General features: G+C 46.7%; 1 protein-coding gene across 1 annotated transcript in view; it reads right to left on the minus strand.

The window, feature by feature from the left end:
* Positions 1–23,606, minus strand: part of ccdc120a (coiled-coil domain containing 120a) — a 107,925-nt gene extending 84,319 nt beyond the window's left edge. Inside the window, exon 1 of the mRNA XM_029718274.1 lies at positions 22,311–23,606. The gene's annotated coding sequence lies outside the window, so the exon portion shown is untranslated. The remainder of the gene's footprint in view (positions 1–22,310) is intronic.

The following is a 23,606-nucleotide window of genomic DNA, read 5'->3' on the forward strand; positions in this document are numbered from 1 at the left end:
GGGTTATGACAAGCTAACCAGGGTAGGCCCAGCACCACGGGAAACGCAGGAGAGTCAATAAGGAAGAGACTAATTCTCTCCTCGTGACCCTCCTGCGTCACCATGCCCAGAGGAGCGGTGTCCTCCCTAATCAACCCTGACCCTAATGGTCGACTATCTAAGGCGTGAACGGGGAAGGGCACAGCCACGGGAACAATGGGGATCCCTAAACTACGGGCTAATGCTCTATCTATAAAATACCCAGCCGTGCCTGAATCGACGAGCGCCTTATGCTGGGAATGCGGGGAAAACTCAGGGAAAGTGACAAACACAAACATATGTGCAACAGAGGGCTCTGGGTGAGAATGGTGCCAGCTCACCTGGGGCGACGCCAGAGCGCCCTGCCTGCTGCCTCGTTCCCCAGAGGAACCAACCCGGCACCGACCGGCAGTGTGACCTCTGCAGCCACAGATGGTGCACGAGCTGGAACCCACTCCGGTCTCCCTGCACACCGCCCCTCCCAGCTCCATGGGTACCGGAGGTGCAGGAGGATGGAACCACCGGACCCCGATCAGAACGTCCGCGGGTAGCCAGCAGGTTGTCCAGCTGGATGGACAAGTCCACCAGCTGGTCGAACGTGAGGGTGGTGTCTCTGCAGGCCAACTCACAACGGACGTCCTGGCGCAGACTGCAGCGTTAATGGTCGATCAGGGCCCTGTCGCTCCATCCGGCGCCGGCAGCCAGGGTCTTAAACTCCAGGGCGAACTGCTGGACGCTCCTCGTCTCCTGCCTCAGATGGAAGAGGCGCTCACCCGCCGCTCTACCCTCGGGCGGGTGGTCGACGACTGCCCGGAAACGGCGGGTGAACTCCTCAAACTGGTCCAACGCTGCATCTCCCTCTCTCAACACGGCATTGGCCCACTCCAGGGCTTTCCTGGTGAGGCACGAGACGAGGGCGGACACCCTCTCACGGCCCGATGGAGCAGGGTGGACGGTGGCCAGGTATAAGTCCAGTTGAAGAAGGAACCCCTGGCAGTTGGCAGCCTTTCCGTCGTATTCCTGGAGAGACGAATCCCACTGGGACCAGGAGGAAGAGGGGCGCTCAGAGGAGACCCCGGTTGTGCTGGTGGAGGCGCTGGAAGAACTCCCTGTCTCTCCCAGCGGTCCATGGCGGTGCCAAGATGGTGGAGCATTGCTGCGTGCTCCCGGACGCGCTCCTCCACCCCTATACCTGGGGTACCTGCTCCTGCTGACTCCATAGTCGGGTCGGTGATTCTGTAAGGAGTGCGAACTGGCGGCAGAGAAGTCAGACACAGGAGAGCAAGAACTGTGTTTCCAAACGGCGCAGTTTAATAATAAAAAAAACACCAGAAAACAGAACAATCAAATAATGGGTACATAACCCGATACAAGCACTTACAACAAACAATCCCCGACAAGGACATGAGGGGGAACAGAGGGTCAAATACACAACATGTAATTGATGGGATTGGAACCAGGTGTGATGGAAGACAAGACAAAACCAAAGGAAAATGAAAATGAAAAGAGGACCAGCGATGGCTAGAAGGTCGGTGACTTCGACCGCCGAACGCTGCCCGAACAAGGAGAGGGACCAACTTCGGCAGAAGTCGTGACACTCTGTGGAGATGGGAGAACCTTCCAGAAGGACAACTATCACTGCAGCATTCCACCAATCAGCCATTTATGGTAGAGTGCTAAAGGTACATGACAGCCCGCTTGGAGTTTGCCAAAAGGCACCTAAAGGACTCTCAGAACATGAGAAACAAGATGATCTGTTCTGATGAAACCAATATTGAACCCTTTGGCCTGAATGCCAAGTGTCATGTCTGGAGGAAACCTGGCACCATCCCTACGGTGAAGCATGGTGGTGGCAGCATCATGCTGTGGGTATGTTTTTCAGCTGCAGGGACTGGGAGACTAGTCAGGATCGAGGGAAAGATGAAAGGAGCAAAGTACAGAGAGATCCTTGATGAAAACCTGCTCCAGAGTGCTCAGGACCTCAGACTGGGGTGAAGGTTCACCTTCCAACAGAACAACGACCCTAAGCACAGAGACAAGACAACGCAGGAGTGGCTTCGGGACAAGTCTCTGAATGTCCTTGAGTGGCGCAGCCAGAGCCTGGACTTGAACCCGATCAAACATCTCTTTGTCATAATGGGTTATTGTGTGTAGATTGATGAGGGAAAAAAACAGTTAATCAATTTTAGAATAAGGCTGTAACATAACCAAATGTGGAAAAAGTCAAGGGGTCAGAATACTTTCCGAATGCACTGTATACCGAATCCTACTGTGTTTCATAGAATATTACCTATACCGAATCCTACTGTGTTTTCTAGAATATTACCTTTACTGTATCTTACTGTATTTTCTAGAATATTACCTTTACTGTAGCCTACTGTATTTTCTAGATTACCTATACCGAATCCTACTGTGTTTCATAGAATATTACCTTTACTGTATCCTACTGTATTTTCTAGAATATTACCTTTACTGTATCTTACGGTATTTTCTAGAATATTACCTTTACTGTATTTTCTAGAATATTACCTTTACTGTATTCTACTGTATTTTCTAGAATATTACCTTTACTGTATCCTACTGTATTTTCTAGAATATTACCTTTACTGTATCCTACTGTATTTTCTAGAATATTACCTTTACTGTATTCTACTGTATTTTCTAGAATATTACCTATACCATATCCTACTGTATTTTCTAGAATATTACCTATACCGTATCCTACTGTGTTTTGTAGAATATTACCTTTACTGTATCCTACTGTATTTTCTAGAATATTACCTTTACTGTATTCTACTGTATTTTCTAGAATATTACCTTTACTGTAACCTACTGTATTTTCTAGAATATTACCTTTACTGTATCCTACTGTATTTTCTAGAATATTACCTATACCATATCCTACTGTGTTTTCTAGAATATTACCTTTACTGCATCCTACTGTATTTTCTAGAATAATACCTTTACTGTATCCTACTGTATTTTCTAGAATATTACCTTTACTGTATCCTACTGTATTTTCGAGAATATTACCTTTACTGTATCCTACTGTATTTTCTAGAATATTACCTTTACTGTATGCTACTGTATTTTCTAGAATAATACCTTTACTGTATCCTACTGTATTTTCTAGAATATTACCTTTACTGTATCCTACTGTATTTTCTAGAATATTACCTTTACTGTATGCTACTGTATTTTCTAGAATATTACCTTTACTGTATTCTACTGTATTTTCTAGAATATTACCTTAACTGTATTCTACTGTATTTTCTAGAATATTACCTTTACTGTATTCTACTGTATTTTCTAGAATAATACCTCTCTCTCTCTAACAAAAAGTTTCCAAAAGGGGTTCTTTGGCTGTCCCCCTTTTTCCCCTGAGAATTTATTTGAAATAGGTTTTGAGGAGGTGTGGTCCATCCTGGTGATACTATTCTCCACAACAAGAACCAACCACCTTCCAAAGACGGAGGATGCGTCCCAGTTCTCTACCCATGTGTACACTCTGTCATGGATTTAAAAGCATTGGGATGGTGTTGTCTGGAGAAAATGAACACGCAGCACATTCTCTGTGCTTCCAGTCAGACTCCCAGTCCGAGATACACCATGGCTGTGAACATTCTTCAGACTCTCTCTCTCTCTCTCTCTCTCGCTCTCTCTCTTTCTGTTACCGCTCTAGGGAACTGTGTTCTCTCTCTCTCTCTCGCTCTCTCTCTTTCTGTTACCGCTCTAGTGAACTGTGTTCTCTCTCTCTCTCTCCTGCAGACTGCTGTTGCTTTATCCAACTGTAGTCTCTATCTCTCTCCCCTAGGTGTTTGCTTCACAACATGACCTACATATTTCTGCCTGAGTGCAGCAGAGCAGAGCAGAGATTCGTCCTCCTCCTCCTTCTCCCGGCTGGCGCCAGCCACCACCTCTCTGATTAAGCTAAACTCCTACTGCACAATGAAGGGAAACAACACAACACTACGACGGGGCCGGGATCAGGACCCGGGATAGAAAGAAATTGGGAGACAGACAGAACAGAACAGACAGTCGATGGACAGGGCGGGCGGGTGGATCTGGCTTACGGGAGAGCTGAGTGAATGTGTGGAGTGAGGGGAAGGAAGGCAGCCGCCAACCCCAGCATGGCAACAATGCAGCCAATAGATAGGCGGCATCTCGTATCAGTGGTTGGTCCCACTGGGCAGCCAATAACACCTCACCCCCGAGGCGCTGGCGGGTTGGTGAGGGTGGTGTGTGTGGGGGGGGGGAGTGGAGGGGCTCTGTGGGGATGAGTGACTCAGATCCAGATGTCTCGACTGAACCGAACGAACCGATCGACTGACCGGGGGGGGGGGGGGGGGTCAAGTTCACGACCGCAATCAGGACACGGTATGCTTAGCATAAAACACAAGACATCTAACCGGCATCACAAGAACATGTGCTAAAACACAAGACAATGTGCTTGCATCTAGTCGAACCCTGCCCAGGCAATACCCACAACCACAGCGTGGGAACATGTGTATTGCAACACAACCAAAGACATTGTGCATTTTTAGAATTTGCGCAACGCCCCAATTCTGTCTATTGTCAACAATACAACTACACCTTCCAGACTACAGACGGGTTTGGCTTTACCGTATTGTGTTATTGGAGAGATTGGAAATCTGACCTACATTCTCTGCAGAAGACATACCTCTCTCTACACCCTGAGGAATGTAGGTATTCTCTTCAGAAGACATACCTCCATCTACATTCTCTGTAGAAGACATACCTCAATGTACATTCTCTGTAGAAGACATACCTCTATCGACATTCTCTGTAGAAGACATCCCTCTACACCCTGAGGAATGTAGGTATTCTCTGTAGAAGACATACCTCAATCAACATTCTCTGTAGAAGACATACCTCCATCTACATTATCTGTAGAAGACATACCTCAATCTACATTCTCTGTAGAAGACATACCTCTACACCCTGAGGAATGTAGGTATTCTCTGTAGAAGACATACCTCAATCGTCCGATTCTCAATCGTCCGATTGGTCACACCTCAGATCACTAGTGTTGCTCTGGCCCAATCAATTGGTCCCTGAGGTGATGAGGTAAATTGAGCCACCTTTTGTTTCTAGGAAACCATACACCAAATGAATCATGTGACCAAAATATTTAGGAAGAGGTCATCATTTCATGGAGTCTGTGAAGGAAGAAACCACATGGAGTCTGTGAAGGAAGAAACCACATGGAGTCTGTGAAGGAAGAACATGGAGTGGAAGGAAACCACATGGAGTCTGTGAAGGAAGAAACCACATGGAGTCTGTGAAGGAAGAAACCACATGGAGTCTGTGAAGGAAGAAACCACATGGAGTCTGTGAAGGAAGAAACCACATGGAGTCTGTGAAGGAAGAAACCACATGGAGTCTGTGAAGGAAGAAACCACATGGAGTCTGTGAAGGAAGAAACCACATGGAGTCTGTGAAGGAAGAAACCACATGGAGTCTGTGAAGGAAGAAACCACATGGAGTCTGTGAAGGAAGAAACCACATGGAGTCTGTGAAGGAAGAAACCACATGGAGTCTGTGAAGGAAGAAACCACATGGAGTCTGTGAAGGAAGAAACCACATGGAGTCTGTGAAGGAAGAAACCACATGGAGTCTGTGAAGGAAGAAACCACATGGAGTCTGTGAAGGAAGAAACCACATGGAGTCTGTGAAGGAAGAAACCACATGGAGTCTGTGAAGGAAGAAACCACATGGAGTCTGTGAAGGAAGAAACCACATGGAGTCTGTGAAGGAAGAAACCACATGGAGTCTGTGAAGGAAGAAACCACATGGAGTCTGTGAAGGAAGAAACCACATGGAGTCTGTGAAGGAAGAAACCACATGGAGTCTGTGAAGGAAGAAACCACATGGAAAAAAGTAAGCAAGTTAGGTCCAAAAAACAGGATTTTTTTTTTTTTACCAAATGAATGTATTGTGTAAGAGGTTCATAATGTTTGTATCGCAACCAAGGTAAATCATTTGACTATTGTTTTCTACATCAGTTGGGGTCTCTATAAGCTGCAATAGGACGTACTAAATCTAGCATGGAAGTACATCCTTGTAGCTGTGTGGGCTAATAAAGTCAAAATGTTTGCCTTGGGGTTAAGTTGAGACAATGGGGGCAAGTTGAGCAAATTGAAGTGTAATGGATTATCGCTGGGATATTAGGAAAAACAGGGACTGGTCAAAGTTAAGTGTTTTTAAGAAAAGTACTAAGTGTTTGTTAGATTGTGATTGTGTTGAAATGTGTTTGGGAAATAAAGATGGGTATGATGTTAAAGGTAGTGGTAAAATGTTATGTCCCACGACTACACTCACCCTGTCCCACGACTACACTCACCCTGTCCCACGACTACACTCACCCTGTCCCACGACTACACTCACCCTGTCCCACGACTACACTCACCCTGTCCCACGACTACACTCACCCTGTCCCACACGACTACACTCACCCTGTCCCACGACTACACTCACCCTGTCCCACGACTACACTCACCCTGTCCCACGACTACACTCACCCTGTCCCACGACTACACTCACCCTGTCCCACGACTACACTCACCCTGTCCCACGACTACACTCACCCTGTCCCACGACTACACTCACCCTGTCCCACAACTACACTCACCCTGTCCCACAACTACACTCACCCTGTCCCACGACTACACTCACCCTGTCCCACGACTACACTCACCCTGTCCCACAACTACACTCACCCTGTCCCACGACTACACTCACCCTGTCCCACGACTACACTCACCCTGTCCCACGACTACACTCACCCTGTCCCACGACTACACTCACCCTGTCCCACGACTACACTCACCCTGTCCCACGGGTCAACTCACCCTGTCCCACAACTACACTCACCCTGTCCCACGGGTCAACTCAACCTGTCCCATGGGTCAACTCACCCTGTCCCACGACTACACTCTCCTTGTCCCACGACTTAACTCACCCTGTCCCACGACTACACTCACCCTGTCCCACGACTACACTCACCCTGTCCCACGACTACACTGACCCTGTCCCACGACTACACTCACCCTGTCCCACGACTATACTCACCCTGTCCCACGACTACACTCACCCTGTCCCACGACTACACTCACCCTCTCTCTCTCTCCCTCTCTCTCTCTCTCAACAGGAGTCATGAGGTACTATAATCTACCCTCTCTCTCTCTCCTCAACAGGAGTCATAAGGTATTATATTTTACTTAAAGTATGGAAGGTATGTGTGTTATTTCGTTTTATTTCATTCCAGGAGTCTGGTTGGTAAGCCTTCATCTATCTTTAACAGGAGGGACAGAGGGAGAGAGGAATAGAGAGAGGTGGAGGGATAGAGGGAGAGAGAGATAGATGGATAGAGCAGCAAACTGGTTGGCTTTCAGAAAACTGGTCAAATTTCTTCTGTCTTTACATCACAGCTTAGAATCGTTCAACTTTCGCTGAATCAACAGTCCAAACAGTTCAAAGTTCACTGAATCCTCTGTTGATATGTTACAATAGAGTTGTTGTATTTCCACCTGTTATCTCTGTAGAGAGAGAGAGAGAATATCTCTCTTTGCACACCTGGATTGTACAATATTTGCACATTATCTTTTAAAAATTATTCATGCTCTGTCAAATTGGTTGTTCATCATCAGCCATTTTCTAGTCTTGCCATAGATTTTCAAGACGATTTAAGTTAAAACTGTAACTAGGCCACTCAGGAACATTCAATGTCGTCTTGGTAAGCAACTCCAGTGTAGATTTCACCTTGTGTTTTAGGTTATTGTCCTACTGAAAGGTTAATTTGTCTCCCAGTGAATGTTGAAAACAGACTGAACCATGTTTTACTCTAGGATTTTGCCTGTGCTTAACTCTATTCCATTTCTATTTATCCCAACAACAACAACAAAAATCCCTAGTTCTTGCCAATGACAAGCATACCCATAACATGATGCAGCCACCACTATGCTTGAATATATGAAGAGTGGTACTCAGTGATGTGTTGTATTGGATTTGTGTTCAGGACATAAAGTTAATTTCTTTGCCACATTTTTTGCAGTATTACTTTAGTGCCTTATTGCAAACAGGATGCATGTTTTGGAATATTTGTTTTCTGTACAAGCATCCTTCTTTTCACTCTGTCATTTAGGTTAGTATTGTGGAGTAACTACAATGTTGTTGATCCATCCTCAGTTTTCTCCTATCACAGCCATTAAACTCTGTAACTGTTTTAAAGTCACCATTGGCCTCATGGTGAAATCCCAGAGCGGTTTCTGCCCTCTACGGTAACTGAGTTAGGAAGGACGCCTGTATCTTTGTCGTGACTGGGTGCATTGATACACCATCCAAAGTGTAATTAATAACTTCACCATGCTCAAAGGGATATTCAATGTGTGCTTTTTTGTTTTTACCCATCTACCAATAGGTGTTCTGCTTTGTGAGGCATTGGAAAACCTCCCTGGTCTTTGTGGTTGAATGGTGTGTTTGAAATTCACTGATCGACTGAGGGACCTTACAGTATGTGTGGGGTACAGGGATGAGGTGGTCATTAAAAAATCATGTTAAACACTATTATTGCACACAGAGTCCACGCAACTTACACTATATATTTAAAAGTATGTGGACACCCCTTCAAATTAGTGGATTCTGCTATTTCAGCCACACCTGTTGTTGACAGGTGTATAAAATCGAGTACACAACCATGCAATCTCCATAGACAAACATTGGCAGTAGAATGGCCCCTACTGAAGAGCTCAGTGACTTTCAACGTGGCACCGTCATAGGATGCCACCTTTCCAACAAGTCAGTTTGTCAAATTTCTGCCCTACTAGAGCTGCCCAGGTCAACTGTAAGTACTGTTATTGTGAAGTGGAAATGTCTAGGAGCAACAACGGCTTAACCGCGAAGTGGTAGGCCACACAAGCTCACAGAACGTGACTGCCGAGTGCTGAAGCGCGTAGCGAGTGTCGATTGCAACAATCACTACCGCGTTCCAAACTGCCTCTGGAAGCAACGTCAGCACAAGAACTGTTCGTCAGGAGCTTCATGAAACGGGTTTCCATGGTCGAGCAGCAGCACACAAGCCTTAGATCACCATGTGCAATGCCAAGCGTCTGCTGGAGTGGTGTAAAGCTCGCCGCAATTGGACTCTGGAGCAGTGGAAACACGTTATCTGGAGTGACGAATCACGCTTCACCATCTGGCAGTCCGACGGACGAATCTGGGTTTGGCGGATGCCAGGAGAACGCTACCTGCCCAAATGCATAGTGCCAACTGTAAAGTTTGGTGGAGGAGGAATAATGGTCTGGGGCTGTTTTTCATGGTTTGGGCCCCTTAGTTCCAGTGAAGGGAAATCTTAACGCTACAGCATACAATGACATTCTAGACTATTCTGTGCTTCCAACGTTGTGGCAACAGTTTGAGGAAGGCCCTTTTCTGTTTCAGAATGACAATGTCCCCGGAAGACCTTGACTGGCCTCCACAGAGCCCTGACCTCAACCCCATCAAACACCTTTGGGATGAATTGGAACGTCGACTGCGAGCCAGGCCTAATCGCCCAACATCAGTGCCCGACCTCACTAATGCTCTTGTGGCTGAATGGAAGCAAGTCCCCCGCAGCAATGTTCCAACATCTAGTGGAAAGCCTTCCCAGAAGAGAGGAGGCTGTTATAGCAGCGAAGAGGGGACCAACTCCATATTAATGTTCATGATTTTGGAATGAGATGTTCGACAAGCAGGTGTCCACATACTTTAGGTCATGTAGTGTATTATGTGACTTGTTAAGTAAATGTTTACTTCCTGAACATATTTAGGGTTGCCATAACAAAGGTGTTGAATAATTTTTGACTCAAAAAACATTTCAGTTTTCCATTTTTTAAAATTAATTTATAAAGAATTCTAAAAACATTCCACTTTGACATTATGGGATATTGTGTGTAGACCAGTGACACTAAATCTCAAAGTAATCCATTTTAAATTGAAGCTGTAACAACAACATGTGGAAAAAGTCAAGGGGTGCCAATACTTTCTGAAGGCACTGTTTAGGGATTTGGAACGCAATCTAGGCTCTGCTTGATGCTCTGCCATGAATTTGTAATTAGTAACAGACAGACAGAGAGAGAGAGGTCTATCCTAAGTGACCAATTAGTAACAGACAGACAGAGAGAGAGGTCTATCCTAAATGACCAATTAGTAACAGACAGACAGAGGTCTATCCTAAGTGACTAATTAGTAACAGACAGAGAGAGGTCTATCCTAAGTGACTAATTAGTAACAGACAGAGAGAGGTCTATCCTAAGTGACCAATTAGTAACAGACAGACAGAGGTCTATCCTAAGTGACTAATTAGTAACAGACAGAGAGAGGTCTATCCTAAGTGACCAATTAGTAACAGACAGACAGAGAGAGAGAGGTCTATCCTAAGTGACCAATTAGTAACAGACAGACAGAGAGAGAGGTCTATCCTAAGTGACCAATTAGTAACAGACAGAAAGAGGTCTATCATAATTGACTAATTAGTAACAGACAGACAGACAGACAGAGAGAGGTCTATCCTAAGTGACTAATTAGTAACAGACAGAGAGAGGTCTATCAAAATTGACTAATTAGTAACAGACAGACAGAGAGAGATCTATCCTAAGTGACCAATTAGTAACAAACAGAGAGAGAGAGATCTATCCTAAGTGACTAATTAGTAACAGACAGACAGAGAGAGAATGGTCTATCCTAAGTGACCAATTAGTAACAGACAGAGAGAGAGAGAGGTCTATCCTAAGTGACCAATTAGTAACAGACAGAGAGAGGTCTATCCTAAGTGACTAATTAGTAACAGACAGAGAGAGAATGGTCTATCCTAAGTGACCAATTAGTAACAGACAGACAGAGAGAGAGGTCTATCCTAAGTGACCAATTAGTAACAGACAGACAGACAGAGAGAGGTCTATCCTAAGTGACCAATTAGTAACAGACAGACAGAGAGAGGTCTATCCTAAGTGACCAATTAGTAACAGACAGACAGAGAGAGAGGTCTATCCTAAGTGACCAATTAGTAACAGACAGACAGAGAGAGAGGTCTATCCTAAGTGACCAATTAGTAACAGACAGACAGAGAGAGAGGTCTATCCTAAGTGACCAATTAGTAACAGACAGACAGAGAGAGAGGTCTATCCTAAGTGACCAATTAGTAACAGACAGACAGAGAGAGAGAGTTCTATCCTAAGTGACCAATTAGTAACAGACAGACAGAGAGAGATCTATCCTAAGTGACCAATTAGTAACAGACAGACAGAGAGAGAGAGGTCTATCCTAAGTGACCAATTAGTAACAGACAGACAGAGAGAGAGAGGTCTATCCTAAGTGACCAATTAGTAACAGACAGACAGAGAGAGAGGTCTATCCTAAGTGACCAATTAGTAACAGACAGAGAGAGATCTATCATAATTGACTAATTAGTAACAGACAGAGAGAGGTCTATCCTAAGTGACCAATTAGTAACAGACAGACAGAGAGAGAGTGGTCTATCCTAAGTGACCAATTAGTAACAGACAGAGGGAGGTTTATCCTAAGTGACCAATTAGTAACAGACAGACAGAGAGAGAGAGGTCTATCCTAAGTGACCAATTAGTAACAGACAGACAGAGAGAGAGAGGTCTATCCTAAGTGACCAATTAGTAACAGACAGACAGAGAGAGAGAGTTCTATCCTAAGTGACCAATTAGTAACAGACAGACAGAGAGAGGTCTATCCTAAGTGACCAATTAGTAACAGACAGAGAGAAAGAGGTCTATCCTAAGTGACCAATTAGTAACAGACAGTGGTCTATCATAATTGACTAATTAGTAACAGACAGACAGACAGAGAGAGGTCTATCCTAAGTGACCAATTAGTAACAGACAGAGAGAGGTCTATCCTAAGTGACTAATTAGTAACAGACAGACAGACAGAGAGAGGTCTATCCTAAGTGACTAATTAGTAACAAACAGACAGAGAGAGGTCTATCCTAAGTGACCAATTAGTAACAGACAGAGAGAGGTCTATCCTAAGTGACTAATTAGTAACAGACAGACAGACAGAGAGAGGTCTATCCTAAGTGACTAATTAGTAACAAACAGACAGACAGAGAGAGGTCTATCCTAAGTGACTAATTAGTAACAAACAGACAGACAGAGAGAGGTCTATCCTAAGTGACTAATTAGTAACAAACAGACAGACAGAGAGAAGTCTATCCTAAGTGACCAATTAGTAACAAACAGACAGACAGAGAGAGGTCTATCCTAAGTGACTAATTAGTAACAAACAGACAGACAGAGAGAAGTCTATCCTAAGTGACTAATTAGTAACAAACAGACAGAGAGAGAGAAGTCTATCCTAAGTGACCAATTAGTAACAAACAGACAGACAGAGAGAGGTCTATCCTAAGTGACTAATTAGTAACAAACAGACAGACAGAGAGAAGTCTATCCTAAGTGACTAATTAGTAACAAACAGACAGAGAGAGGTCTATCCTAAGTGACCAATTAGTAACAGACAGACAGAGAGAGGTCTATCCTAAGTGACCAATTAGTAACAGACAGAGGGAGGTCTATCCTAAGTGACTAATTAGTAACAAACAGACAGAGAGAGGTCTATCCTAAGTGACTAATTAGTAACAAACAGACAGAGAGAGAGAGGTCTATCCTAAGTGACCAATTAGTAACAGACAGACAGAGAGAGGTCTATCCTAAGTGACTAATTAGTAACAGACAGACAGACAGAGAGAGGTCTATCCTAAGTGACTAATTAGTAACAGACAGACAGAGAGAGGTCTATCCTAAGTAGGGTTGCAAAGGGTCGGAAACTTTCCAGTAAATTTCCGGACTTTTTCCATGGGAAGTTAGGCCCTGGAATTTGAGGAATTTTTGCTTAAATTGATCCAAAAAGTTAGCTTATAACAGTGAACCTTTTTTGTGGGATACACATAAGGCAACTTTAGGTCTTATGGCATATTTTGGTTCAACTATCCCCAATTCAATGGAATTGCAACCCTCTGCATACACAATGCATTCCTCCATCACATGTACAGCTGATTCTCAAGATCTGGTACACTAATGAGATGCTAATGAATCCACACTACTACACTGTCTGAGCCAAGGACTACATGATTTCTGGTCACTTTTGATTACAATACTGGGTGGGGTGAATATATTTTATATGACATACATGATTTTTGTTAACTAGTAAATAGTAGCCTACAGCAAAGTGTGTTTAAATCATTTCTAACTTGTTAACAATTTCTGCTAGTTAGGTTTTGCTACCATGTGGGTTTCAGCTTGCTTGAGCCTGCTAACTGAGGAGTGTTAATTCACCTGTTTCAAATCAAATCAAATCAAATTTATTTATATAGCCCTTCGTACATCAGCTGAAATCTCAAAGTGCTGTACAGAAACCCAGCCTAAAACCCCAAACAGCAAGCAATGCATGTGAAAGAAGCACGGTGGCTGGGAAAAACTCCCTAGGAAAAACTCCTGAGAAAGGCCAAAAACCTAGGAAGAAACCTAGAGAGGAACCAGGCTATGAGGGGTGGCCAGTCCTCTTCTGGCTGTGCCGGGTGGATATTATATACCTGTTTCCATACATGTTTCATTTTAAAACATGTATCTTACAACGGAGTTGTTTAATCTAACTGCTTAACTATTTATCTGTACATGGAATTGTTTTTGTTGTTTTTTTAACTCATTTTTTCTAATCTTTCCAGGAAAATGGCACGGGCGCCATCTGACGTGTGGAGACATTTCACTGCAGCTAATGTAGAAGGACAAGCTGTGTACATTTGCAAATACTGCGCCAAATCATATGTGAAGAATGCAATAAAGATGCTGAATTATCTGGCCAAGTGCATAAAGTTCCCTCAGCGCTCACAACAAGCAACCTCGAATAGAAGTAGAGGGACTTTTGTCAGAGGTGAAAATGATGAATCAGACACCTTATCGATAGCAACAGCTCATGGTCCTCCTGGAATCAGAATTTTTTTTGACTCAATGGAGGAACGTAGTCAGAGAAATGCTGATGAATGTCTTGCTCGAGCTGTGTATGCAACTGGTTCACCTCTGATGCTCACAGGCAGTGTGTATTGGAAGGGATTTCTGAATGTTATTCACCCAGCATACACCCTTCTCCACTTCCTCATTTATACCATGTTTATCTACTCATTTACTGGATGCAGAGTTCAACAGAGTTCAAGTGAAGGTCAAGCAAATCATAGAGAAAGCAGACTGTATTGCAATCATCTCTGATGGGTGGTTGAATGTTCATGGCAAGGAATAATTAACTACATCATCTCCACCCCTCAACCAGTATTCTACAAGAGCACAGACACAAGGGACAACAGACACACCAGTCTCTACATTGCAGATGAGCTGAAGGCAGTCATCAATGACCTTGGAACACAGAAGGTATTTGCACTGGTGACAGACAATGCTGCGAACATGAAGACTGCTTGGTCTAAAGTGGAGTCCTACCCTCACATCACACCCATTGGCTGTGCTGCTCATGCATTGAATCTGCTCCTCAAGGACATCATGGCACTGAAAACAATGGATACACTCTACAAGAGAGCCATGGAAATGGTTAGATATGTGAAGGGTCATCAAGTTATAGCAGCAATCTACCTCACCAAGCGAAGTGAGAAGAATAAGAGCACCACATTGAAGCTGCCCAGCAACACCCGTAGGGGTGGTGTTGTCATCATGTTTGACAGTCTCCTGGAGGGGAAGGAGTCTCTCCAAGAAATGGCCATATCACAGTCTGCCGATATGGACAGCCCCATCAAGAGGATCCTCCTGGATGATGTATTTTGGGAGAGAGTGGTAAGCAGCCTGAAACTCCTGAAACCTATAGCAGTAGCCATTGCACAGATTGAGGGAGACAATGCCATCCTGTCTGATGTTCAGACTCCGCTTGCAGATGTAAGAGAAGAAATCCGTACTGCCCTGCCCACTTCACTGTTGCTCCAAGCAGAGGAAACTGCAGTTCTGAAATACATTTAAAAAAGCGTGTAGACTTCTGCCTGAAGCCCATACAGGCCGAAGTGTACATGTTGGACACCAAGTATGCTGGCAAGAGCATCCTGTCTGGTGCAGAGATCAACAAGGCCTATGGTGTCATCACTACCGTGTCTCGCCACATTGGCCTGGATGAGAGCAAGGTTCTTGACAGTCTGGCGAAGTACACTACCAAGCAAGGGCTTTGGGATGAAGATGCAATATGGCAGTCGTGCCAACATCTCATCAGCCACCTGGTGGAAGGGACTTTGTTGCCGCCATCATCCTCCAAATCCCACCAACATCAGCCGCCTCAGAGCGCAACTGGTCCTTGTTTGGGAACACACACACACACCAAAGCACGCAACAGGCTGACCAATACAAGGGTCGAAAAATTGGTGGCCATCCGAGCAAATTTGAGGCTTTTTGAGCCTGACAACGAGCCATCCTCAACAAGGTTGGAAAGTGACAGTGAAGATGAGGACTCAGAGTCTGATGTTCTAGAGGTGGACATTGAGGAGGTCCAGGGAGAAGACATGGAAGCCTGAGAGGAAGACAACCAAAGCTTTAGTTTCTAGACAATCATTTTACAGATGTTTGTTGAAAACATTTTTGGGAGATGCGATGGATCATTGGGGATCAATATTCCCTTTCTTTTGTTGTTCAGTGAAATCATCCCATGTGAAGAGTCAACTCATTTAATTACAGTTCAATTCGTAACAAAATTATTTTTATTTCTATTGGAAGAATTTAATAATTTGCAATTATGTCCACTTATGATAAGGTAAAAGGTTTAGGTTTCTGTCTCCAAATGATATGGTAAATATATCCAATGCAAAAAACATCTACATTTAAATGGAATTAATATTAATTCCCATATATTCCCGTTAATTCACACGGAAAGTTTCCACCTCTGAATATTCCCCAAAATGTGCAACCCTAATCCTAAATGACTCTCAAGAGCCACTCCTCTTCCTCATCTCCCCCATTGCCCTCTCTTCTTCCTCCTCCCCCCGTTGCTCTCTCCTCTTCCTCATCTCCCCGTTGCTCTCTCCTCTTCCTCATCTCCCCGTTGCCCTCTCCTCTTTCTCATCCCCCCGTTGCTCTCTCCTCTTCCTCGTCTCCCCGTTGCTCTCTCCTCTTCCTTATCCCCCGTTGCTCTCTCCTCGTCTCCCCGTTGCTCTCTCCTCGTCTCCCCGTTGCTCTCTCCTCTTCCTCATCTCCCCGTTGCTCTCTCCTCTTCCTCATCTCCCCCGTTGCCCTCTCCTCTTCCTCATCCCCCCGTTGCTCTCTCCTCGTCCCCCCGTTGCTCTCTCCTCTTCCTCGTCTCCCCGTTGCTCTCTCCTCGTCTCCCCGTTGCTCTCTCCTCACCCCCCCGTTGCTCTCTCCTCTTCCTCGTCTCCCCGTTGCTCTCTCCACGTCTCCCCGTTGCTCTCTCCTCATCCCCCCGTTGCTCTCTCCTCTTCCTCATCCCCCCGTTGCTCTCTCCTCTTCCTCATCTCCCCGTTGCTCTCTCCTCTTCCTCGTCTCCCCGTTGCTCTCTCCTCGTCTCCCCGTTGCTCTCTCCTCGTCTCCCCGTTGCTCTCTCCTCGTCTCCCCGTTGCTCTCTCCTCTTCCTCGTCTCCCCGTTGCTCTCTCCTCTTCCTCATCTCCCCGTTGCTCTCTCCTCGTCTCCCCGTTGCTCTCTCCTCTTCCTTGTCTCCCCGTTGCTCTCTCCTCTTCCTCGTCTCCCCTTTGCTCTCTCCTCTTCCTCGTCTCCCCGTTGCTCTCTCCTCTTCCTCATCTCCCCGTTGCTCTCTCCTCGTCTCCCCGTTGCTCTCTCCTCACCCCCCCGTTGCTCTCTCCTCTTCCTCGTCTCCCCGTTGCTCTCTCCACGTCTCCCCGTTGCTCTCTCCTCATCCCCCCGTTGCTCTCTCCTCTTCCTCATCCCCCCGTTGCTCTCTCCTCTTCCTCATCTCCCCGTTGCTCTCTCCTCTTCCTCGTCTCCCCGTTGCTCTCTCCTCGTCTCCCCGTTGCTCTCTCCTCGTCTCCCCGTTGCTCTCTCCTCGTCTCCCCGTTGCTCTCTCCTCTTCCTCGTCTCCCCGTTGCTCTCTCCTCTTCCTCATCTCCCCGTTGCTCTCTCCTCGTCTCCCCGTTGCTCTCTCCTCTTCCTTGTCTCCCCGTTGCTCTCTCCTCTTCCTCGTCTCCCCTTTGCTCTCTCCTCTTCCTCGTCTCCCCGTTGCTCTCTCCTCTTCCTCATCTCCCCGTTGCTCTCTCCTCGTCTCCCCGTTGCTCTCTCCTCTTCCTCGTCTCCCCTTTGCTCTCTGCTCTTCCTCGTCTCCCCTTTGCTCTCTGCTCTTCCTCGTCTCCCCGTTGCTCTCTCCTCATCCCCCCGTTGCTCTCTCCTCTTCCTCATCCCCCCGTTGCTCTCTCCTCTTCCTCATCTCCCCGTTGCTCTCTCCTCGTCTCCTCGTCTTCCCGTTGCTCTCTCCTCTTCCTCGTCTCCCCGTTGCTCTCTCCTCTTCCTCGTCTCCCCGTTGCTCTCTCCTCGTCTCCCCGTTGCTCTCTTCCTCGTCTCCCCGTTGCTCTCTCCTCTTCCTCGTCTCCCCGTTGCTCTCTCCTCTTCCTCACTCCCCGTTGTTCTCTCCTCGTCTCCCCCCGTGCTCTCTCCTCTTCCTCGTCTCCCCCGTTCTCTCTCCTCTTCCTCGTCTCCCCGTTGCTCTCTCCTCTTCCTCGTCTCCCCGTTGCTCTCTCCTCGTCTCCCCCCGTTGCTCTCTCCTCTTCCTCGTCTCCCCGTTGCTCTCTCCTCGTCTCCCCGTTGCTCTCTCCTCTTCCTCGTCTCCCCGTTGCTCTCTCCTCTTCCTCGTCTCCCCGTTGCTCTCTCCTCTTCCTCACTCCCCGTTGCTCTCTCCTCGTCTCCCCGTTGCTCTCTCCTCTTCCTCGTCTCCCCGTTGCTCTCTCCTCGTCTCCCCGTTGCTCTCTCCTCGTCTCCCCGTTGCTCTCTCCTCTTCCTCGTCTCCCCGTTGCTCTCTCCTCTGTTGCTGCCACCTTTTATGTCTAATCCAGATAATGACATTGGTCACAATGAAAGACCCTTATGTCTCCACTAATAGGAAAACCAACTAATGTCTGTAATGAAACAGTCACCTCTGGACTGTGGCAGATATATAACACCATGTTTAACCAAAATAACTTACCATGATAATCGGAAAACAAGGACATTGACTAAAATAGGCCTTGGAGGGAGGTATAAGTAGGAAAATACATGGTGCTTGCCTGTGTGTTTCAACACGTTTCCCTCGCCACATTAAAACACACCAGAGCTTGTTACCAGTAACAACAGGCTGCCTGTTACGGTTCAGCATAAAGAGAAGAGACAGGGAGGGAGGGGTATGGTCATTAGTAGTAGTTTGTAACGCCCTGGCCATAGAGAGGGTTTTTTTTGTTCTTTATTTTGGTTAGGCCAGGGTGTTACATTGGGTGGGCGTTCTATGTGCATTTTTCTATGTTGGTTTGTTTCATTGATTTTGGCCGTGTGGCTTCCAATCAGGCACAGCTGTAGAGTGTTGTTGCTGATTGGGAGTCACACATAAGGAGCATGTTTTTCCGTTGGGGTTTTGTGGGTAATTGTTTCTGTTTAGTGTTTTGCACCTGACAGGACTGTTTGGCTGTCGGTTTTCTTGTTTTGTTTTGTATAGTGTTCTTTCTGTTATTAAAATCATGATGAACACTAACTCCGCTGCGCCTTGGTCTACTCTCTCTCCCGACAGCCGTTACATAGTTGCACCCTCGACAACTACTATGATTATTATTATTTGACCCTGCTGGTCGTTTATGAACATTTGAACATCTTGGCCATGTGCTGTTATAATCTCCACCCGGCACAGCCAGAAGAGGACTGGCCACCCCTCATAGCCTGGTTCCTCTCTAGGTTTCTTCCTAGGTTTTGGCCTTTCTAGGGAGTTTTTCCTAGCCACCGTGCTTCTACACCTACATTGCTTGCTGTTTGGGGGTTTTAGGCTGGGTTTCTGTACAGCACTTTGAGATATCAGCTGATGTACGAAGGGCTATATAAATACATTTGATTTGATTTGAACAAAAATATAAAAACGCATCACGCAAGATTTTACTGAGTTACAGTTCAAATAAGGAAATTAGTCAATTTAAATAAATTCATTAGACCCTAATCTATGGATTTCACATGACTGGGAATACAACTATGCATCTGTTGCTCACAGATACCTTAAAAAAAAGGTAGGGGCGTGGATCAGAAAACCAGTCAGTATCTGGTGTGACCATTTGCCTCATGCAGTGCGACACATTTCCTTCGCATAGAGTTGATCAGGCTGTTGATTGTGGAATGTTGTCCCACTCCTCTTCAACGGCTGTGTGAAGTTGCTGGATATTGGCGGGAAATGGAACACGCTGCGTACACATCGATCCAGAGCATACCAAACATGCTCAATGGGTGACATTTCTGGTGAGTATGCAGGCCAGTTCGCCATCAGCTTCCAGGAATTGTGTACAGATCCTTGCGACATGGGGGCCGTGCATTGTCATGAAACATGTGGTGATGGCGAATGACCTCAGGATATTGTTACTGTATTTCTGTGCATTCACATTGCCATCGATAAAATGCAATTGTGTTCGTTGTCCGTAGCTTATGCCTGTCCATACCATAACCCCACCATGGGGCTCTCTGTTCACAACGTTGACATCAGCAAACCGCTTGCCCGGTTGGACGTACTGCCAAATTCTCTAAAACAAAATTTGAGGCATCTTATGATAGAGAAATTAACATTCAATTCTCTGGCAACAGTTCTGGTGGACATTCCTGCAATCAGCTTGCCAATTGCACGCTTCCTCAAAACCTGAGACATCTGTGGCATTGTGTTGTGTGACAAAACTGCACATTTTAGAGTAGCCTTTTATTGTCCCCAGCACAAGGTGCACCTGTGTAATGATTATGATATGTCACACCTGTCAGGTGGATGGATTATCTTGGCAAAGGATAAAATGCTCACTAACAGGGATCAAAACAAATTTGTGCACAAAATTTGAGAGAAATAAGCTTTTTGTACGTATGGAACATTTCTGGGATCTTTTATTTCAGCTCATGAAACATGGGACCAACACTTTACATGTTGCGTTTATATTTTTTGTTCAGGATGAGGAGGTACAGGGTTAGCCTGCTGAGCTCAAGGCACGGGGAGGAGGAGGTACAGGGTTAGCCTGCTGAGCTCAAGGCACGGGGAGGAAGAGGTGCAGGGTTAGCCTGCTGAGCTAAAGGCACGGGGAGGAGGAGGTACAGGGTTAGCCTGCTGAGCTAAAGGCACGGGGAGGAAGAGGTACAGGGTTAGCCTGCTGAGCTCAAGGCACGGGGAGGAGGAGGTACAGGGTTAGCCTGCTGAGCTAAAGGCACGGGGAGGAGGAGGTACAGGGTTAGCCTGCTGAGCTAAAGGCACGGGGATGAAGAGGTACAGGGTTAGCCTGCTGAGCTAAAGGCACGGGGAGGAGGAGGTACAGGGTTAGCCTGCTGAGCTAAAGGCACGGGGAGGAGGAGGTACAGGGTTAGCCTGCTGAGCTAAAGGCACGGGGAGGAAGAGGTCCAGGGTTAGCCTGCTGAGCTCAAGGCACGGGGAGGAAGAGGTCCAGGGTTAGCCTGCTGAGCTAAAGGCACGGGGAGGAGGAGGTACAGGGTTAGCCTGCTGAGCTAAAGGCACGGGGATGAAGAGGTATAGGGTTAGCCTGCTGAGCTAAAGGCACGGGGAGGAGGAGGTACAGGGTTAGCCTGCTGAGCTAAAGGCACGGGGATGAAGAGGTACAGGGTGGGGTTATTGGGTTCGCTGAAGCCTCTTCACCTCATGAAAAGATGACCCGTTAACACAAGGCATGCGTCCCAAAACGAATGTTGCTCAATGACAAATACAAAGTGACCTATATTATTAGTTATTATTATTAAAGCCCATCAGTACATTGTTATCCAGCTACAGATGTAAATAAAGCAAGAACTGCAATTGAGGTGTAGTATCATGCAGTTGCAACAAAACAACACGTGGTGCTCTGCTCTGCTCCAACATGGAGAGGGTACATACCGCTCAACCACAGACCTCTGGAAGGTATGCAGGGTCAATGTGGAGAGGGTACATACTGCTCAACCACAGACCTCTGGAAGGTATGCAGGGTCAATGTGGAGAGGGTACATACTGCTCAACCACAGACCTCTGGAAGGTATGCAGGGTCAATGTGGAGAGGGTAACTACCGCTCAACCACAGACCTCTGGAAGGTATGCAGGGTCAATGTGGAGAGGGTACATACTGCTCAACCACAAACCTCTGGAAGGTATGCAGGGTCAATGTGGAGAGGGTACATACTGCTCAACCACAGACCTCTGGAAGGTATGCAGGGTCAATGTGGAGAGGGTAACTACCGCTCAACCACAGACCTCTGGAAGGTATGCAGGGTCAATGTGGAGAGGGTACATACTGCTCAACCACAAACCTCTGGAAGGTATGCAGGGTCAATGTGGAGAGGGTACAAACCGCTCAACCACAGACCTCTGGAAGGTATGCAGGGTCAATGTGGAGAGGGTAACTACCGCTCAACCACAGACCTCTGGAAGGTATGCAGGGTCAATGTGGAGAGGGTAACTACCGCTCAACCACAGACCTCTGGAAGGCATTACATCCAGACACTGACCCGACTGGCTACAACCCCGCCCGTCCTGCCCTGCCCCTCCTGCCCCGCCCGTCCTGCCCTGCCCCTCCTGCCCCGCCCCTCCCGCCCCTCCCGCCCCTCCCGCCCCTCCCGCCCCTCCCACCCCTCCTACCCCTCCAGCCCCTCCTGCCCCTCCCGCCCCTCCCGCCCCTCCTGCCCCTCCCGCCCCTCCCGCCCCTCCTGCCCCTCCTGCCCCTCCCTTGACACACACAAACATTGAGTAGGCTTATAAAACATGTAAACAGCAATGCAGCATAATCAACCAGAACACTTTAGTGCTTCCTCTGATACAGAATAACCAATAAGCAATGGAGGGCGTGTGGGGATAGGGTTGGGGCTCATCTCAGTGCTAGAGGCGGTCACTACAGACCCTGGTTCGATCCCGGGCTGTATCACAAACTGGCTGTGATCGTGAGTCCCATAGGGCGGAGCACAATTGGCCCTAGCATTGTCCGGGTTAGGGGAGGGTTTGGCCATCATTGTAAAATAAGAATGTGTTATTAATTGACTTGCCTAGTTCAATAAAAGGTTAAAAATAAATGTTTTAAAAAAAAGTAGCCTACCTGTTTGAAGGGGATTTAGAAGGCCTTTATTAATGCCAAGAATCGACTCCTGAATGTGGCAGCAAAAAACATCTCTGAAATTCTATCCCTTATCTTCATGGAATAATGTAAAGCAAAGCGTGACTGGTCCAGTCCTGGTCGAGTCCACTTGGACTGCACCTATACGGTGAGGGTGTCTGTATCATACCGACACGTTGATCATGATGAGAAGCAAAACTAACAAGCAGCGAGCAACAGAATAACACGTCCCATTCATAGCCTGTTGCCTGTTCGGGCGAGTGAACATATATCACAATAACACAACACTGTGTGGCGGCAACGTGGCTGGCTCGCCTCTTCCGAGAGAGTTGATTCAGCACAGCAACACAAGACCAAGCGCACTGCACCGACCAGGCATTAGGACCGGACTTTGTGGAAGAAGCGAGGGAAAACAAAACACACCTTCCTTTCCTTAGATCTATTCATAGTTCCTTGCGGTCCGGTACCATCAATTCAGAATGAACAGTTTAAAATAAATTTAAAAAATCGCAGTACAATCTCTACACTGCCCTGGGGTAGACCGGTATAATGGGAAACCAATGGAGATGTTCTGACTTTCACACACACTCCGGTTCGTTCCTCTGCGTCTGTCAAACACTCCGGTTCGTTCCTCTGCGTCTGTCAAACCCTCCGGTTCGTTCCTCTGCGTCTGTCAAACCCTCCGGTTCGTTCCTATGCGTCTGTCAAACACTCCGGTTCGTTCCTCTGCGTCTGTCAAACCCTCCGGTTCGTTCCTCTGCGTCTGTCAAACACTCCGGTTCGTTCCTCTGCGTCTGTCAAACCCTCCGGTTCGTTCCTCTGCGCCTGTCAAACCCTCCGGTTCGTTCCTCTGCGCCTGTCAAACCCTCCGGTTCGTTCCTCTGCGTCTGTCAAACACTCCGGTTCGTTCCTCTGCGTCTGTCAAACACTCCGGTTCGTTCCTCTGATATCAGCATCAGAATGTTCCATGTGCTCGCCTTCCATGCAGCATCCAAACCCGCGACTGGGAGAGAGATATAGCCTAGAAATAACATATGTGGAGAGGTTTTCTTTATCCCAGGTTGGTAATCAGAAGATAAAGAAAGAAGCTTCGCTTGCAAGTTTCTTCATCTTCCAGCATGGGGGGGGGGGAGAGAGAGAGAGAGAGAGAGAGAGAGAGAGAGAGAGAGAGAGAAAGAGAGGCTATATAACATAAAGGCCTATTCACCAGGGATAGAGATAGAGAGAGAGAGAGCACGCAACGCACATGCTCTTGGTCTCCGTCAATAGGCTGCCTCT

This window comes from Salmo trutta, chromosome 28 (assembly GCF_901001165.1).
Source record: "Salmo trutta chromosome 28, fSalTru1.1, whole genome shotgun sequence".
NCBI classification, from domain to species: domain Eukaryota; kingdom Metazoa; phylum Chordata; class Actinopteri; order Salmoniformes; family Salmonidae; genus Salmo; species Salmo trutta.